The sequence below is a fragment of the Pristiophorus japonicus genome, chromosome 19 (assembly GCF_044704955.1).
Source record: "Pristiophorus japonicus isolate sPriJap1 chromosome 19, sPriJap1.hap1, whole genome shotgun sequence".
Classification (NCBI taxonomy): domain Eukaryota; kingdom Metazoa; phylum Chordata; class Chondrichthyes; family Pristiophoridae; genus Pristiophorus; species Pristiophorus japonicus.
Window position 1 is genome coordinate 63,927,930 of NC_091995.1, and position 12,996 is coordinate 63,940,925.

General features: G+C 44.4%; 1 protein-coding gene across 4 annotated transcripts in view; it reads right to left on the reverse strand.

Moving 5' to 3' along the window:
• Positions 1-12,996, reverse strand: part of micall1a (MICAL-like 1a) — a 96,661-nt gene that overhangs the window by 35,146 nt on the left and 48,519 nt on the right. The gene's annotated exons all lie outside the window — the stretch shown is intronic.

Genomic DNA, 12,996 nt, shown 5'->3' on the forward strand with positions numbered 1-12,996 from the left:
AAACATCCTTCCAGTCACAAAAACATCCATCAACCATTATCCTTTGCTTCTTACCTCTAAGCCAATTTTGGATCCAACTTGCCACTTTGCCCTGGATCCCATGGGCTTTAACCTTTGTGACCAGTCTACCATGTGGGACCTTATGAAAAGCTTTGCTAAAGTCCATATATACTACATCGTACGCACTACCCTCATCGACCCTCCTGGTTACCTCCTCGAAAAATTCAATCAGGTTAATCAAACATAGTCTTCTCTTAACAAATCCGTGTTGACTGTCCCTAATTAATCCTTGCCTTTCTAAATGTAGGTTTATCCTGTCTTTCGGGATTTTTCCAATAATTTTCCTACCATTGAGGTTAGGGTGACAGGCGTGTTATTACTCGGCCTATCCCTTTCTCCCTTCTTCAACAACCGTACCACATTAGCAGTCCTCCAGTCCTCAGGCACCATGCCCAAATCCAAAGAGGACTGGAAAATGATGATCAAGGCCTCTGCTATTTCCTCTCTTACTTCGCTCAACAGCCTGGGATGCATTTCATCCGGGCCTGGGGACTTACCTATTTTCAAAGCTGCTAAACCCCTTAATACCTCTTCTCTCACTATGTGTATTTCATCCAGAATTTCACACTCCCCCTCGATAGCAGTATCTGCATTGCCCCTTTCTTTTGTGAAAACAGACACAAAAGTATTCATTAAGAACCATACCAACATATGCTGCATCCACACACAGATTACCCTCATGGTCTCGAATAGGCCCTACACTTTCTTTAGTTAGCCTCTTGTTCTTAATATATTTATCGAACATCTTTGGCAAGAATTTTTCATGCTCTCTCTTAGCATTCCTAATATGCTTTTTAATTTTATTTCTCCAAAGATTCTACAGTATTCAGCTGTCAGCTCTTTCTTTCTCCGTGCTTTATGTTCTTATAATATCAGTGGAAGAAATACTTGAAGATGCATGAAGGGACTTGTGTCCATCTATGGAGATACTCTTATTGGGCTGAAGAAGGGATGGCATTTGTACAACTATGATTTGAATTTCCATCGTGGTATATTACCCTTGATTTGGGATCCTTAACAAAGTGGCTTCCATTTCCTTGTTTAAGGCCTTTGAAACCCAGGCATTGTACGCCCAGGAGTGTATTTTAGCTCCTTTGAGGAGTGGCTTCAAGGCTTTCTGATATTTTTAGAACTCAGAAGAATCTCATTAGTCTGACTCCTATACAAAGCCTCAGTTACATGGAACATGCTTAGCTTGTGAGGTTCACAAGAAAGCCTGTGCCAACAAGGACCATGGGTTTGGCTGCAGCCTGCACGCCAACATCGCGTGCCCGCCAACATCCAGTGCACCCACAGCATACGGAGAGACTACACAGTAAGATAGCAATGTGCTGAATAGATATCTCCTGCTGGCAGAACATTCTGTACAAGCAAAGGAATAAAGCAACTTAATTTTGATAGAAAAATGCAGAGTGGGGAAATTGGGGACATTGGAACTGGCAGGCTATTCAACCCCGCTAGCCCGTTCCACCATTCAATTAGATCATGGCTGATCTGTACCTCAACTCCATTTGACAATTCGAAGGACAGACAGAAAGGAAAAGGAGGTGGGGTAGCTCTGTTAATAAAGGATGCATTAGTAAGAAAAGATATTGGCTCAGACGATCAAGATGCTGAATCAGTTTGGGTGGAGATAAGGAATAAAAAGGGGAAAAGTCATTGGTGGGCGTAGTCTATAGGCCCCCTAACTGTTGGATGGAGTATAAATCAAGAAATAATAGAGGCTTATGAAAAAGGAACGGCAATAATCATGGGCAATTTTAATCTTCATCTTGATTGGACAAAGCAAATTGGCCAGGGTAGCCTTGAGGAAGAATTCATCGACTGTATCCAGGATAGTTTCCTTGAACAGTACGTTGCGGAACCAACCAGGGAGCAGGCTATCTTAGATCTGGTCCTGTGTAATGAGGCAGGATTAATAAACAATCTCCTAGTAAAGGATCCTCTAGGAATGAGCTGAATTTCAAATTCAGTTGGAGGGTGAGAAAGTTGGATCTCAAACCAGTGTCCTAAGCTTAAATAAAGGAGACTATAAAGGTATGAAGGCGGCAGAGTTGGCTAAAGTGGACTGGGAATATAGATTAAAGTGTGGGATGGTTGATGAGCAGTGGCAGACATTTAAGGAGATACTTCATAACTCTCAACAAAAATATATCCTAATGAGAAGGAAAGACTGTAAGAGAAGGGATAACCATCCATGGCTAACTATGGAATTAAGGGAGGGTGTCAAATTGAAAACATAAGAACATAAGAAATAGGAGCAGGAGTAGGCCATACGGCCCCTCGAGCCTGCCCCACCATTCAATAAGATCATGGCTGATAATGTGCATACAATGTGGCCAAGATGAGTGGGTGGCCAGAGGTTTGGGAAACTTTTAAAAGCCAGCAAAGAAATAATAAAGAGAGGGAAGATAGACTATGAAAGTAAACTAGCGTGAAATATAAAAACAGATAGCAAGAGTTTCTACAGGTACATAAAAAGGAAAAGAGTGTCTAAAGTAAATGTTGGTCCCTTAGAGGATGAGACTGGGGAATTAATAATGGGGAACAGGGAAATGGCAGAGACTTCGAACAAATATTTTGTATTGGTCTTCACAGTAGAAGACACTAAAAACATCCAGATAGTGGATAATCAAGGGGTTAGGGAGGGGGGAACTTAATACAATCACTATCACTAAAGTAGTAGTACTTGGTAAAATAATGGGACGAAAGGCGGACAAGTCCCCTGGACCAGATGACTTGCATCCTAGGGTTTGAAAAGAAGCGGCTGCAGTGATAGTGGATGCATTGGTTGTAATCTACCAAAATTCCCTGGATTCTGGGGAAGTCCCAGCGGATTGGAAAAACGCAAATATAACGCCCCTATTTAAAAAAGATGGCAGACAGAAAGCAGGAAACTATACACCAGTTAGCTCAACATCTGTCATTGCGAAAATGCTGGAGTCCATTATTCATCATCATAGGCAGTCCTTCGAAATCGAGGAACACTTGCTTCCACTCTAAAAGTGAGTTCTCAAGTGAATGTACAGTCCAATGCATGAATTACAGTCTCTAACACAGGTGGGACAGACAGTGGTTGAAGGAAAGGTTGGATGGGGAGTCTGGTTTGCCGCACGCTCCTTCCACTGCCTGCGCTTGTTTTCTGCATGCTCTCGGCAACAAGACTCGAGGTGCTCAGTGCCCTCCCGGATACACTTCCTCCGCTTAGGGCGGTCTTTCGTCAGGGACTCCCAAGTGCCGGTGGGGATGTTGCATTTTATCAAGGAGGCTTTGAGGGTGTCCTTGTAACGTTTCCTCTGCCCACCTGGGGCTCGCTTGCTGTGTAGGAGTTCAGCAGAGCGCTTGCTTTGGGAGTCTTGTGTCGGGCATGCGAACAGTGTGACCCGCCCAACAGAGCTGGTTGAGTGTGGTCAGTGCTTCGATGCTGGGGTGTTAGCCTGATCGAGAACACCGATGTTGGAGCGTCTGTCCTCCCAGGGGATTTCCAGGATCTTGCGGAGACATTGTTGGTGGTATTTCTCCAGCGATTTGAGGTGTCCACTGTATATGGTCCACGTCTCAGCCATACAGGAGGGCGGGTATCATCATCATCATCATCATAGGCAGTCCCCTCGGAATCGAGGAAGACTTGCTTCCACTCTTAGCATGAATTCTTAGGTGGTTGTACAGTCCAAGACGAGAACCACAGTCTCTGTCACAGGTGGGACAGATAGTCGTCGAGGGAAAGGGTGGGCAGGGAGCCTGGTTTGCTGCACACTCCTTCCGCTGCATCACTACAGCCCTGTAGACCATGAGTATCACTACAGCCCTGTAGACCATGAGCTTGGTGCCAGATTTGAGGGCGTGGACTTCATACACTCTCTTCCTAAGGCTGCGCTGGTGCACTGGACAAAGTGGATGCAGAGAGGATATTTCCACTCGTAGGGGAAACTAAAACTAGGGGGCATAGAATAAGGGGCCACCCATTTAAGACTGAGATAAGGAGGAATTTCTTCTCTGAGGGTTGTAAATCTGTGGAATTCTCTGCCCCAGAGAGCTGTGGAGGCTGGGTCACTGAATATATTTAAGGTGGAGATAGACAGATCTTTGACCGATAAGGGAATAAAGAGTTATGGGGAGCAGACAGGAAAGTGGAACTGCGTCCACTATCATATTAGCTATGATCTTATTAAATGACGGAGCAGGCTCGAGGGGTCAAATGGCCTACTCCCGCTCCTATTTCTTGTGTTCTTATTTATCTGCCTTTCTTCCATACCCCGTGATACTCTTAACTAATAAAATTCCGTTCATCTCAGGCTTGAAGGCTCCAATTCACCCCCAGCATCCACAGCCTTTTGGGGTGAAAGGTCGAGATATCTACTACCCATTGTGTGAAGAAATGCTTCCTGGTTTCACTCATAAATGGTGTGTCTCTAAGTTTACGATTATGTCCCCTTGTTCTGGGTTCCCACATCACTATCGATCCTTTTATCATTTTAAATAGCTCGATTAGATCATCCCTCAAACTTCTATACTCATGGGAGTACAGATCAAGATTATGCAATCTGACCTCGTAATTTAACCCTTTAAACACAGTAACACTCTAGTGAATCTGCGCTAACTCCTTTCCAAGCCTAAAATGTGGTGCCCAAAACTGAACGCAGTGCTCCAGACGGGGTCTGATCAAGGCTCTTTACAACTGAAGCATAACTTGCTCCCTTTTGTATTCCAGCCCCTGGAGAGAAAGGCCAACATTCCATTAGCCTTTTTGATTGTTTTTTTTGTACTGTGCACTAGCTTTTATTGATTTATGTACATGGACCCCAAACTCCCTTTACCCCTCCACAGTTCCGAGTCTCTCACCATTAAGACAATATTCTGATTTTATCTTTCATGGATTCAAAGTGGATGGATGACAGCATACTTCCCTGACACTGAACTCTGCCATTTTGCCCACTCACTTAATCTGTCAATGGCCCTTTGTAACGTGGAAGGGTAAATAGGGAGGTGGCAAAGGCTTTAAACTAGTTAGATGGGGGGAGGGATCTACAAAAAACATAATCAACCTAAATATAAACAAAACAGGAAAAGAGAGCATGGGAGAGAATAAAGTAAGGGAAGACATTGATGGCAAGGGAATAAATAGAACACGAGTCTAAAAAGATGGTTAAACATAGTTGAGGGGGGAAATCCTATTAAAATGGAGTTACACTGTCTGTACAGCAATGCACACAGTGTCTGTAATAAAATGGGAGCAGGAGGTAATCATGTGTTGCGAGGAACGAGGCATAGTAGAGATCACTGAGACATGGTTAAATAAAAATCAGGGCTGGGAATTAAACATTGCAGATTATAACATATTTAGAAAAGATAGAAAGGGAAAAGGGGGCATAAAGTAGCTGTACTTATTAGTGATAAAATAATGGCAGTAAAAAAAAGTGACACAGATATCAGCAAGACAGAAATAGAATTCATATAGATAGAGATAAACAATAATAAAGGATCAATCACACGAATAGGGCTAGTCTACAGACCACCTAATAGTGGAAGGAAGAACTATGCAGTCAGATTAGGAAACTGAGTTAAAAAAAAATAGAATAATAATCATGGGGGATTTCAACTACAGGTTGTACCTCTCCAGTCCGGGACTCTTTGGTCCAGCAACATTCCCGGTGGTGGGTCGCGACCGAGCTGTGCCCTGTGGCTGGCTGCTCCTCCTCCTCCTCTCTCTGCTACCCCCGGTGCTCCCCAGTCCCCGCACTCCCCCGATCGATTGGCACGGAGAGGGAGCGAGAAGCGCGGCAGCTGACAGAGCTGCTGAAGCTGGCTCTGAAATGCTGCGCTGTAGACACTGCACAGCGCATGCGCAGAACGCAGCCGGTTCGTTCCGCAGCATTTTGGGCCCAGCTTTGGCCGTCGCGCTCCCCGCTACCTCTCCGCGCTGACCTGACTGGGGAGCAGGCGCCGGGGGCAGCGGGGAGAGGAGGAGCAGCAGCCAGCCCCAGGTCAGCAGTATACTTTATTCCTATTAACTGTAATGCTTGTGTTGTTTGGTTTTGCTTTTTTGCACGGCACCTCGTGTCAACTGGAATCTGCTGTGGATTCCACTGAATGGAGCAGAAACCTGTCTGGAAACTTTGCTCAGTGGGATTTTTAAGTCTGGGGTTGGCGTGACCTCCCGTGGTCTGGAAAATTCTCTGGTCAGGTCCCGAGGGTGCCGGACTGAAGAGGTTCAACCTGTAACCCAGATAAGAGAGGTAGATAAAGGGGATAAGGGAATGGAGTTCCTAAAAAGTGTACAGGACTCCTTTCTAACTCAATATGTAAAAACCCCAACAAGGGAGGATTCGCTATTGGATCTAGTAACGGGGAATGAACCAGAGCAGATAAGAGACGTAAAAGTAGGGGAACATTTAGGCAATAGTGAGCATAATATAATGTTTTAGGACGATAACATAATACAACAACATAAGAAATAGAACCATGAGTGAGTCATACGGTCCCTCGAGCCTGCTCCGCCATTCAATATCATGGCTGATCATTGATCTCAACTCCGCTTCCAGTCCAATCTCCATATCCCTTGATTCCCCAGAGTCCAAAAATGTATCTATCTCAGCCTTGAATATATTCAGAGACTCAGCAACCACAGCCCTCTGGGGCAGAGAATTCCAAAGATTCACATCCCTGAGTGAAGAAATACCTCTTCATAAGAATATAAACATAAGAACATAAGAAATAGGAGCAGGAATAGGCCATTTGGCCCCTTGAGCCTGCTCCGTCATTAAATAAGATCATGGCTGATCTGATCTTGGGCTCAGCTCCACTTCCCTGCCCGCTCCCCATAACCCTTCACTCCCTTATCATTCAAAAATCTGTCTATCTCCACCTTAAATATATTCAATGGCCTAGCCTCCACAGCTCTCTGGGGCAGAGAATTCCACAGACTTATAACCCTCAGAGAAGAAATTCCTCCTCATCTCAGTTTTAAATGGGCGATCCCTTATTCTGAAACTATGCCCCCAGTTCTAGATTCTCCCACGAGGGGAAACATCCTTTCCGCACCTACCTTGTCGAGCCCCCTCAATATCTTACATGTTTCAATAAGATCATTTCTCATTCTTCTAAACTCCAATGAGTACAGGCCCAACCGACTCAACCTTTCTTCATAAGTCAACCCCTTCATCTCACGAATCAACCTAGTGAACCTTCTCTGAACTGCCTCCAAAGCAAGTATATCCCTCCTTAAATAAGGAGACCAAAACTGCACGCAGTACTCCAGGTGTGGCCTCACCAATACCCTGTACAGTTGTAGCAAGACTTCCCTGCCTTTATATTCCATCCCCTTTGCAATAAAGGCCAGCATTCCATTTGCCTGCCTGATCACTTGCTGTACCTGCATATGAACTTTGTGTGTTTCATGCACAAGGCCCCCCAGGTCCCTCTGTACTGCAACACTTTGTAATTTTTCTCCATTTAAATAATAATTTGCTTTTTTATTTTTTCTGCCACTTTCCCACATTATAACCCATCTGACAAATGTTTGGCCACTCACTTAGCCTGTCTATATCCCTTTGCAGATTTTTTGTGTCCTCCTCACAATTTGCTTTCCCACCCATCTTTGTATCAGCAGCAAACTTGGCTACATTACACTCGGTCCCTTCATTCAAATCATCTCGGTCTTAAATGGCCTACCCCGTATCCTGACACTGCGTCCTCTAGTTCTAGACATAATCACTGAGAAGGTCAAAAACCAGGGTAACAGATTAGAGAAAAGCTGATTTTGAGGGACTGAGAATAGAACTTGGGAAAATAAAATGGGCAACAATATTGGCAAACAACCAGATAGAACAATAGGAAACATTTAAAATGGTGTTCAACAGAATGCAGGAACAATATATACGGCGAAAAGGAAAGAACTAACGAAACACTAATGAGAATCCATGGATGAATAAAGCCATAAGAGAACAATTGAGGGTAAGGAAAGAGGCATATATAGACAGCAGGGGAGTCATCATAGGCAGTACCTCAAATTCAAGGAAGACTTGCTTCCACTCTAAAAGTGAGTTCTTAGATGACTGAACAGTCGAATACGGGAATGACAGTCTCTGTATCAGGTGGGGCAGACAGTGGTTGAAGGAAAGGGTGGGTGGGGAGTCTGGTTTGCCGCACGCTCCTTTCGCTGCCTGCGCTTGGTTTCTGCATGCTCTCGGCGATGAGACTCGAGGTGCTCAGCGCCCTCCCAGATGCTCTTCCTCCACTTTGGGTGGTCTTGGGACAGGGATTCCCAGGTGCCGGTGAGGATGTTGCACTTTATCAAGGAAGCTTTGAGGATGTCCTAGAAACGTTTCCTCTGCACACCTAGAGCTCGCTTGCCATGAAGGAGTTCCGAGTAGAGCACTTGCTTCGGGAGTCTCGTGTCGGGCATGCGGACAATGTGGCCCGCCTAACAGAGCTGGTCGAGTGTGGTCAGTGCTTCGATGCTGGAGATGTTGTTTGAGTTAGAACACTGACGGTGCGTCTATCCTCCCAGTGGATTTGCAGGATTTTATGGAGGCAGCGCTGGTGGTACTTCTCCAGCGCTTTGAGGTGTCTACTGTATATAGTCCACGTCTCTAAGCCATATAGGAGGGCAGGTATCACTACTGCCCTGTAGACCATAAGCTTGGTGCCAGATTTGGCGTCCTGGTCTTCAAACACTCTCTTCCTCAGGCAACCGAAGACTGTGCTGGCACACTGGAGGCGATGTTGGACCTCGTCATCGATGTCAGATCTTGCTGATTGTCGGCTCCCGAGGTATGGAAATTGGTCCACGTTGTCCAAGGCCACGCCATGGATTTTGATGACTGGGGGGGCAGTGCTGTGCGGCAGATCATGTTGGTGGAGGACCTTTGTCTTACGGATGTTTAGTGTAAGGCCCATGGTAAGGATAAGGTGCATGGTAAGGGAGAATAGAAAAAGATTAGGAGAGAAGTAAAAATAAATAATTCGGATGGCAATGAGGAACTATGAAATTAAATTATCAAGGAAGAGATGATCAGCCACGATCTTATTGAATGGCGGAGCAGGCTTAAGGGGCCAAATGGCCAACTCCTGCTCCTATTTCTTATGTTCGTTCTTAAAACAGTAAAATATTTTACAAGCACATCAATAAAAAAAGGAAGGTTAGGATGGGAATAGGGCCATTAAGGGATAGATAGAATACCACAGGTAATGATACAGAGATGGCAGAATTGTTAAATAATTATTTTGCTTCAGTATTTACCAGGGAGATAGATGAGGCGGACATGACATCGGACAATGAGATTAGTAATGAGATAAGTGCAAACTCAACGAGGATAAAACCCCTGGTCCGGATGGATTGCATCCACGCATTTTAAAAGAATCCACGGATTTTAAGAGAAAGCAGAGGCATTACTACACATATTTAATAATTCATTAGAAAAAGGTGTAGTGCTAAAGGTCTGGCGGATAGCTAATGTAATACCTATATTTAAGAACAGAGATAGAACATGTCCAGGGAATTATAGACCAGTCAGCTTAACATCGATGGTCGGAAAAATAATGGACTCCCTACTGAAGCAGAAAATAGATCATCTAGAAACCAAAAATATAACAAATAGCATGGATTTCAAAGGGGAAAGTCTTGCTTGACCAACCTCACTGAATTTTTTGAAGAGGTAACAGCGAGAGTAGATAATGGTAATATGCAGTAGATATAATTTGTCTAGATTTTCAAAAAGCCTTAGATAAGGTATCCCATTATAGAGTGGTGAAAAAGGTCAGAGAATGCAGAGTCAGGGGACAAGTCGCAAAATAGGTAGCTAGTTGAGTTCAAGAAAAAGCAGAGAGTAGGTGTGAAAGGTAACTATTCACATTGACAGAAGGTGGGTAGTGATGTTCCACAAGGACCAGTGCTGTTCACAATTTATATTAACGATTTAGACTTTGGAATGAAAAACACAATTTCTACATTTGCGGATGACAACAAATGGGGCGGGGGGGGCGAAGAGAGAGATATTCAATGCTGAGGAGGTCTGAAACAATTGAAGTTCCTTGGTTAGACCACACTTAGAGAACTGCGTGCAGTTCTGGTCACCATATTTTAAAAAGGATTTGGAGGCACTGGAGAGGGTGCGGAGAAGATTTACAAGGCTGATACCAGAAATGCGAGGGTACACATATCAGGAAAGGATGAACAGGCTGGGTCTCTTTTCTCTTCAAAAAAGGCTGAGGGGTGAGCTAATAGATGTCCTCCAAATTATGCAAGGTTTTGTTACCGAGTGGATACAGAGAGAATGTTTCCACTTGTGGGGAAGAGCATAACTAGAGGCCATCAATATAAGATAGTCACCAAGAAATCCAATGGGGAATTCAGAACAAACGTCTTTACCCAAAAAGAGTGGTGAGAATGTGGAACCCGCTACCACAGGGAGTGGTTGAAGCGAATAGTGTCAATGCATTTAAGGGGAGGCTGGACAAGCATATGGGGGAGAAGGGAATAGAGGGTTATGCTGACAGATTTAGATGAGGAAAGACGAGAGGAGGCTCGAGTGGAACATAAACGCCGGCATGGACTGGTTGGGCCAAATGGCCTGTTTCTATGCCGTATATCCTATGTAACTTCCTGCTCCTATCTACATTACTTACTGTTCTTCCTAACTTAGCGACAACTACAAACTTGGATATCTAGCTCCCTATTCCTTCCTCAAATCATTTATATATGGTGAGAAGCTGAAACTCCAGCAGATTCCTGGGGAACGCCACTTGCCACAGCCCGCCAATCATTCCCTTTATCTTCCAGATCTCGAACATTTTTGATATTTAACTGCAGATAGCTGGGGTAATGGAAGCTGTCAGTCGCAACCAAATCTCAAAATGGAAACTGGAGCCCAGCTGTCTGGGAGACACAGGCCGCACTGTTTGATACGTAAATTAGTTTGGCTATAGGGGTTTTGTCAAGTGCTCTTGAAGTTCTACTTGGTCAGAGCACTAACAGGTCTGGACTACACAGTGATGTCAGTTGCTCAATGCATCATCTGCTCATCTCAGTCTTTGAGCTTAGCTCATTGACAACTCTGTCCTCTCGAAGTCTTTGATCTGGATTCTGAGAGAAACTTATCTCAATATCTTCAGTTCAATTGCACTCTGTTTCAAAGAGTCACATAACCATATCTGATATTGAACTGTGAAGTTTGCAAAAGTCTGTTTCATGCAAAAATCTTCCAGATTATCAGACTGTGAAAATACTTTGCAGAAAGAGTAATTTTACCAGTAGAGGATGAGGATAAAATGCTAGAGTTACAAGCAAAACTAAAAATAAATCAAGGGGTGCAACTAACTAGATTCAATACAGGTTAAAAAATATGGTGCTGGAGAAACACGTAGACAGATCCCCAGGACCAGATGGATTCCACCCCATTATTAAATGAAGTAGGTGAGGAAATTGTTGATGCTCTCGTCATGATCTTCAGGAATTGTCCCCTTGGATTGGAAAATTGCCAATGTCACTCCATTATTTAAGAACAAAGTGATTGATCATTTGCACAAATATGAGCTGATAAGAGAGCTGATATGTAAAGGGCAAATCATCTCTAACGAACCTAGTTGAATTTTTTGAGGAGGTTACTAACGTGGTAGATAAGGGAGTGTCTATGAATGTTATTTATATGGAGTTCCAGAATGCCTTCGATATCATTCCACATAAAAGACTTAACAAAAATCATAGCGCATGGAATTGGAGGCAACCTATTGACAGGGATAAGGAATTGTCAGGAGGTAGGAGACAGAGTGTAGGGATGATGGGTATGTACTACAATTGGCAGGATATGACTCACCGAACTATCGCATCCCTGCTCACTGAATGAGCACACCCCCACTTATCGAACTGTCACAGCCCCAGCCACAAAGCCTTTCGGCTCGTGTCGAGGGGCCATTGGTGCTGAAACCTATAAGGACATCACCAGCAGCCAAAGATTGAATTGGCACAAAAAACTCTGACATAATGGCTGTGAGGGCTGAACAGCAGTCCTGCCAGACGTGAGGTTCATGAACTCCAGTGCAGATAAAAGCTGCTAACAAGCTGTGGTGAAAGAACTCAGCACCATATGTTGGCATCAAGAGCTGATCCTGTGTCTCAAGCTGGAACAAAATCTTCCAGCACAGCAGGCTGCGTGGTCCACTATGCTGATCCCTGGGGTATCCTCGTGGGAACTTCAGCTACATACCAGCTCAAGTTGATGTACCGAGGGAGGAGCAGAGTGGTGATCGGACCCAGGAACAGGGAAAGAATTGGCCTGAGCCAGGATGCCCCATATCTCTTAACGGGGCCCATGACCTGCTAACCTGGGCTTACCCCTAGGTTATTTTAAATAGTACCTTCCTGTTCAGTTGTGGAATATCTGCACCCTGATAGGGGTGGGTGCGTTTGAATATTTACATTACCAGCTTCCTTTCCCTGCTTGATGGTAAGAAAATACAGACCTGAATATGTCAAGGGGAAAGTAGTGGTATTTTATAAACAGTAGACAACTTCTGATTGGGATGCGCTACAAATCCCAAGGCCCCAGCTACTCTCTCAGGTGGTGCTATTCTGAAGAAGAGCAGGGGAGATATTCCCAGTGTCCCGGTCAATATTTATCCCTCAATCAGCATTACTAAAACACATGATCTGGTCATTATCACATTGCTGTTTGTGGGAGTTTGTTGTGCACTGCCGCGTTTCCTACATTACAACAGTGACACCACTTCAAAAGTATTTCATTGGCTGTAAAGCGCTTTGGGACATTGTGAGGTTGTGAAAGGCGCGATATAAATGCAAGTCTGTCTTGCTTTCAAACCCACATTAGTTAATCACTCATTGATTACCACTGCTGCTCTGCCCATCTCCGCATCAAATAATCAGGGAACGATTGCTGCCAAAAGGTTAGTCATCTTTCCTGGAACCCAGTCCTCCCTAAA